Genomic DNA, 7,735 nt, shown 5'->3' with positions numbered 1-7,735 from the left:
TTTAAATCATACATAAGCTTAATATCTCAACACATTATATCATTCAGTCATACATTCTCATATCTCATAACTCAAATATGCAATTACAAACTCAATCAACCATCCATACTATCAAACTAGCAATTTTGCCAACATATCAATCTTTTAAGGCTCGAAACATACCTGGTTTGGCCATTCACAAAATCAATAATTTGGCTATTAATTCAATCCATTCAGCAAGCTAATTTATCAAATATAACATGATATTTAACATTTTCAAACAATTTTATGAGTTTAGGACCCACACCTTATTTTTTACTTTCTCGCAGTACACTGGCGAATCTTCCAATTTTCCTTAATAATTTCTTAAACGAACCTAAACCAAAATTCAGTATAAATTAAATAAATTTAACATTAAACCAACCCCCCAAACACCCACTTATGATTTCAAACCAATCGTTGAAATTATAACTATTTTATGAATCCAAACTAGTTAGATTCCTTACATTGTATAGATGCAAACCGTACGTACAATCGTTCTTCGCCTTTACGGATGATTTGGGGCGTATGGGTCAGCACTTAATTAAATATTATACTAGAAAATTATTAGCTAATTAACGATTAAATTCCTTAATTTAATCAATTCATAACCTTTACCCAACAACTATGTTGAAATAACAAACTAGTTACCCTTAATTGTACTTACGCTTCACGATTTGTGGAATCTGAATGGTCAATCGATCAAGAACGCTTTTCCCTAATTGAAATGGGTTTAAAAGATGATTAGGAGGGTTCAAGAACTCAAATTAATTCTGGAAATATATAGGCAAGACCCAAGAAACAAAATAGCATCCTTTCTTGCACATAGGCGCACGCACCACCACCCATGGTGGCCAAAATTGGGGCTGAATTTTAAAACGGTTTGAGATCTCATTAAATTCTGGAAAAATACCTTTGCAATCATTTAAAATCTCAAAAATTTTAGATCTGGAAATTTAGGTTTTTAATGGACAAGATTAATTAAGAAATTGAAGAGAGAAGAGACCTTACGCAAGCTAGTCGAGAGAAATGGCAATGGCAGTTTCTTAGCAATGTTTGGGATCAATCTTGGAGTTTAAGATTTCATATTTGGGGCTGATTTTAATGAGGAAAAATGAAAGCAATATGGTGGAAAATATGTTAACAAATCTTGTGGCAAAAATAAAAAGAAAAGAAAGAGATGGTAAAACTAGATGTAGGCGACGACAACAATATAGGAAAGGAAAAAAATTAAAATAAATGAAATAATAGGAGGAGAGGAACGACTAGGGCAATGAGGAGGAGGATTCAAGGCTGATTATTAGTGAAAATTTAATATTTATACCTAGGTTAACTAAGTTTGAATGGCCCACACATTAAAACAAGGGGTTTTTGTCAAAAAAATTTAAATATTTCCATGGGAAGGGAATTGAAGTTAGGACCTCAAGGATAAATTCACTAATATTTAACCATCAAACCAATAACTTATTCTTGATATAATTTGAAATATTTATTTTAAAAAAACAAGGCATGTCACATACTAGGGTTTAAGGCAAATTTGCAATATAATAAAAATAATGCGAGAGAAGGGATTTAAACTTGGGTTTCAAGAAATGCTACACTAACACTTAACCAAAAAACCAATACCTCATTTATTTCCTAAAAATGCATATATAAATTAAAAAATTAAGGCATGACAACTCTCTCTCGATTCACAAACCCGGTTCTACTAACCCCCAATATTTGGGATGTTACATAGGCACTTCCACACTGTTGTGTGGCCCTATCTCACAGATTTTTGTTCTATGTTGTATCTTGACTAGTTTTGTGTTTCTGTGTGTTTCAACCCTCGACTAGGCTTTAATAATGGTGTTTCAGACTCTGATCAGCTCATATTTGTGTGTTTGTTCATAATTATAGAATTAATTTAACAGTTTGATTAAATGTTATGTGATGTTACCTAGTAAATAAATACAATCATAACTGATTCTAAATCTGATCGATCGAGTTTGTGCATTTCAGATTCTGTATGATTGTTTGCATGTTGTATGCATTTTGCAATCGAATGAAAATTCTGCAATTGACTAATTGAATATGAGCTTCTATATTAGTGAGACTGTTACAGCATGTTTGGTTGGGTGTATTGGCTCCAATACACCCCTAATCGGTGGGCCCCACCTAATCCCTCTTTATTCCGTCGTTTGGTTCAATGTATTGTTAATACGCGTGTAATACATTACTTTCCTAATCGGTGAAAACCACCGATTTCTAATCCCTCTCTTTTGCCCAGATTAGCTGTCGCTTCAGATTACCCTCCCTGTTTTACCCTCCCCATTCACGCTTCTGTTTTACCCAAAATCCACCGTATTTTGTTTCTTCCTCCTAGCTTTCTTCTCCACTCTCCTCGCTGTCTTCTCCTTCTCTTTTTTACCTCTCTTTGGAGTCACAACTTTGTATTGTAAACCCTTTGCCAACGTCGTCGCAATACTCTCTGAACCGATAGCGGACCAATCTCCTGCGGATCAGACCCCACTGTCTTTCGGCATGCAGTCTCTCTCCGTCGATTCTCAACCTCCCTCCTCCTCTTCAACTCCACAGTGAGTCATTTTCGTTGTAATTTTTTGTTTTTCTATTTCTTTATAGATGGAAATCGAGTAAATATATTTATATATTTTGAAATCATTGTTTCAGGATGAGTTTAGAAGAAAAGTTCAAGATTATAAGAAGTGTAGGGGAAGAATGTATTCAAGAGGATGAACTGCTAAATCTTCTAAATCATAAACTCGAACCCATTTGCTATGATGGCTTGAGCCTTCGGCGCGTAATGCACATTGCTCGGTATTCTACTTTTCTTTTTTCTTTTTTCTTTTTAGAATCTTTAAGTTTTTTCCTCAAAATTTTATAGTCCTCTTATATTGATTTCTCTGTAGATGTAGGGATTGAATCTTTAATTGAATCAACTCTTTGATGGATTTGATTTATCGTAAAAGCTAATTATGGGTTTGTTTATTTATTCCTAACACATCATAATGATTGAAATTTGACAATTTAACTTTTTTCGATTATTTGACTTCAAAGTTTTAGCTTCTTCGTATTTTATTGATTTTATTATTTTTTAAACAATTGTTATATGCATATTTCCTTTCAATAAATTTATGCTATTTTTTGCATTTGTTTTCGGATCTAAGTTCTAACATACTTCTTTCATTCACTTTGTTTATTCATATATTGTGGCTCTACATTTAGATTTATTGTGTTTCTTTTAAATTTTGAATTCTTGTGGTCTTCAGATGAAATTAACTCGTGGCATCGAGTATAGGCCACTTGTGATGGATATAGCTCATGAAACAAGTCGCCTGTGATAATGAGGTGTGGGGCTAATAAGATCTTTTGATTTGTTTTATTAATATTTTGTAGTAATTCTTTTGTTGACTCGAATACAAAATGTGTTTTTCTAGGTGTTGTCAAATTATGGGCGTAGTGAGCAAGATGAGTTGTCACCGCCCAAATTCTTTACCCATGCATGCGGTGTCTTGACATATTTTTCCTTAAAGTGCTTCTGCTCTGGATTTTATCCTTTCCTGATTCCAAGGCTTTTAGAGAACTTTAGGTAGATTTATAAGTAAATCTCAATAAAAGTGCGAGTCTCACTCTGTTTCAAGTTACTTCTACGAATTACTCAATTTGTTAACCATATAAATGCTTATTAGGCATATTTTCTAAGTGATATCCATTGTTTCATTTTCTTTTTCTAATTGAGAATTTTCATTATGACATCATTTGGTATCCTTTTATTGGAGTAATTGGAATTTTTTTCTCAATGTGTCCAAATAAAGAAAGTTCCAATTTATGATTGAAGATCCAAATTTACTATTATATTCCTCTACATAGCTATTTTAAGTTTGACAGTTTAAGTAGAGAACAACTGTTAAGGATCTCCAGCATTGTTGCTATTGATCTCCTTCCATTTTTCTGTAGTTTATTCTGGACTATTTTTTACAAGCTGTACCATTGCTTGTGTACATTCTATGTTTTCTTGTAGGTTATAAAGTTATTTCTTCCTTATGATGTTTGTTTTAATTTGATTGTTTGCATTGTATGTGTATACTTATGATGTTTGGATCGTTTACAGGTTATTTCTTTCTTGACTGCATCTTTGAGATTTGATGGTGCTTTGAATGTGGATGTGAATGAGTTTCAGACCAATTTAGTCCCATACCCTGAATCCATTTCATGTTGTCTTCATATGCACCAGTGATTTCAGCGGAAAAGGCTTACCATGAGCAACTATCAGTAGCAGAAATCACAAGCAGTGCATTTGAACAACTGTTAAGGATCTCCAGCATTGTTGCTATTGATCTCCTTCCATTTTTCTGCAGTTTATTCTGGACTATTTTTTACAAGCTGTACCATTGCTTGTGTACATTCTATGTTTTCTTGTAGGTTATAAAGTTATTTCTTCCTTATGATGTTTGTTTTAATTTGATTGTTTGCATTGTATGTGTATACTTATGATGTTTGGATCGTTTACAGGTTATTTCTTCCTTGACTGCATCTTTGAGATTTGATGGTGCTTTGAATGTGGATGTGAATGAGTTTCAGACCAATTTAGTCCCATACCCTGAATCCATTTCATGTTGTCTTCATATGCACCAGTGATTTCAGCGGAAAAGGCTTACCATGAGCAACTATCAGTAGCAGAAATCACAAGCAGTGCATTTGAACCAGCTTCAATGATGGCCAAATGTGATCCACGCCATGGGAAATACATGGCTTGTTGATTGATGTACAGAGAAGATGTGGTGCCTAAAGATGTGAATGCTGCAGTGGCAATAATCAAGACCAAAAGGACCATCCAATTTGTTGATTGGTGTCCCACAGCGTTCAAGTGTGGCATCAACTACCAGCCTCCAACTGTGGTACCTGGTGGGGATTTGGCCAAGGTTCAAAGGGCAGTTTGCATGATTTCAAATTCTACTAGTGTTGCTGAAGTGTTCTCAAGGATTGATCATAAGTTTGATCTGATGTATGCAAAGCGTGCATTTGTGCATTGGTATGTCGGTGAGGGTATGGAGGAAGGTGAGTTTTCTGAAGCTAGAGAAGACTTGGCTGCTCTTGAGAAAGGTTATGAAAAAATGGGCTTGGAATCTGGTGAAGGAGATGAAGATGAAGGGGATGAGTACTAGGCTAGAATATAGAGTAAAATCTGCCAATGGACTTATTGGTCAGCTAATTAAAATGGGTTATTTTGTTTGTCTTCTCTATTGTATCAAACTTCAAAACATGTTTTAATGGATCTTTGCTTAATTTCATATGCTCTAACTTGCAGTACTTTCATATGCTCAAAAAGTATGCGTGCTTCAAAAATGGGTTCTTTGGTTTGTATTCTCTATTGTAGTATCAAACTTCAAAACATGTTTTAATGGATCTTTGCTTAATTGTTTTATTAAATTATATAAGAATATTAATTATTAATAATTTTATTAAATTATATATTATAATTATAATATATTTAATAATAATTATGTTAAATTATATTTTATAGTATCATATATTATGATTTGAGTAAATTCATATAAGAATATTGATTATTAAGAATTTTATTAAATTATATATTTTAATTATAATATATTTAATAATAATTATGTTAAATTATCTTTTATAGTATCATATATTATGATTTGAGTAAATTCATATAAGAATATTAATTATTAAGAATTTTTAAATTATATATTTTAATTATAATATATTTAATAATAATTATGTTTAAATATGATTAAATTATTTATTATTGATATTAATAATCTTATTAAAATTTAAATAACAATAACAATAATCATTTACCCAAACAAATTTATGCTAAGGGTATTCTAGTCATTTTAATTTTTTCCATTATGCTATTACACCTCTATTCCATTCAACCAAACACAAGATTACTATTACGCCTCTATTCCATTACATTCAACCAAACAATTGATTTGCTATTACGCCTCTATTCCATTACACCTCTATTCCATTACGTCTCTATTCCATTACGCCTCTATTCCAATACAGCGAACCAAACGTGCTGTTAGTGTTTGATGTGTATTCATACATATGCATAAAATTAGGGTTTTGGTTGCAAAGAGAAGGAAGTCTAATTTGGGCGGTTTTAACTGCAATATCTTTGTATAGCAGTTTACCATACCATACTGACCGTATACCAGCTCAACTGCATACCTTTACTCAAGTGGCTTAGTTCCACTTTACGTGGTGTGTGGGGTGGATGAACCTATTATGGTTCTATATGGTGTGCAAGGTGGACAGGCCTTCTGTAGGCCTTTTGTAGTGTGCAGGGTGGACGAAAAGGTGTTCAATTGGATGGGTGGGATTTCTGATTGTCGCATAATTTACGCATCTGAATTTATGTTTGTTTGTATGATCATTAGCATATTTATGAAATGCTTTTAATAGTCTGTTGCGATCGGGTACATGAGTGGTTGGAATGATATTATAAATGTGTTCAGTTTGTTAATGATAACTTTCAGTTTATCAGATTGCGAAAATGAGATGTTTGTATGTGATTTGTAAACATATACTCTATTGGACTATACATTAAATTACTCCGTCTTTTGCCTTACCTGTTTCAGACTCACACTGAGCTCGTGTAGCTCACCCTTTAGTTTTTCCTCTTTCAGGTACTATCGTGTTCTGATGTTGAACTCGGCATGCCAGAGGTCTCGAAGTGATACGTTTTGAATCAAGCTAATAAAGTTTTTTTGCAGCTCTTAATTTGTTAAACTGTTTTGGACGTAATTGTTTTATACGAACTATGGTATAAATCTTATTTAGGACTTTCGTAAAGTGTTATTTGGACTAACTTTTAGAAACTGCAAATTTATATTTCTGAATGTTTTTAACGTAACTTAAATTACTGTTTTGAATCCTAAATTGTTAAACGGTTTAGTTCAAATTTAGCAATTATGTTCGAAATGAGTTTTTAACAATTATTTTTGTAAAATTGCTTTTAGATCACTTCGCTGATCAATGTAACCTCTGATATCTAGTCAAAACTTTTAGGTCGAGTTTTGGGGGGTTACATTTAGTGGTATCAGAGCTAGGTTTGGAAAAACTCAACCTGTATTTTTACGTATCCGTGTGCGGACGTATTTGTTTAAAAAAAGGTGTGTTTTGATAAACCATACCATAGCGTTTTGAAACGGTTTCACTAATTTTGTGAAAATGAGATGTCTGAAACTCTAAAGCTGGTCCGTGCTAACTTTTGGGACTGTAAGTTTAAATCATTAAAAAATTGAACTATAGAATTAGATATTTATTTTTGTGTTTGATTTGGAATTGTAGATATTTTGAGTTTAGATACAAGACTGATATGGATTCTGGTGGTAAGCGGGATCGTGAAGATCAGCCTGGTGAGACTCTCGAGGAGTCGTCAGTTTCTTCGAGTCATTTGTCTGTTCAAGAGTTAGAAGTCAATGTGGTTCTGCTAGCTTCGGGTAGCGATAACCTAGAGGTTGGTATTTAGGCATTGACTCGAGTAGTGAGAGAGGTTCTAGAGAAAGTATTTGAGGTTAGTTTAGAGAGAACCAGAGAGATGGTTCAAGGTAAGTGTGTGAATTGTAGGAAGGAAAGATATTGTAGTCCTTCGAGATTGGAGCCTCGGACTACGAAGCATGTAAGATTGTAGTTGAGTGTTAGCAAAGGAAATGTGGAATGTTCTAGTAGTGGCGCGGATGTTTCG

At 33.3% G+C, this 7,735-nt stretch overlaps 1 pseudogene; it reads left to right on the top strand.

Moving 5' to 3' along the window:
* The first annotated feature begins 4,524 nt into the window (after positions 1-4,524).
* Positions 4,525-5,309, top strand: LOC105786820 (tubulin alpha chain-like; annotated as a pseudogene).
* The last annotated feature ends 2,426 nt before the right edge of the window (positions 5,310-7,735 follow it).

The sequence above is a fragment of the Gossypium raimondii genome, chromosome 1, assembly GCF_025698545.1.
Source record: "Gossypium raimondii isolate GPD5lz chromosome 1, ASM2569854v1, whole genome shotgun sequence".
In the NCBI taxonomy this organism is placed as follows: Eukaryota; Viridiplantae; Streptophyta; class Magnoliopsida; order Malvales; family Malvaceae; genus Gossypium; species Gossypium raimondii.
This window is presented reverse-complemented; position numbering and strand designations above follow the sequence as displayed.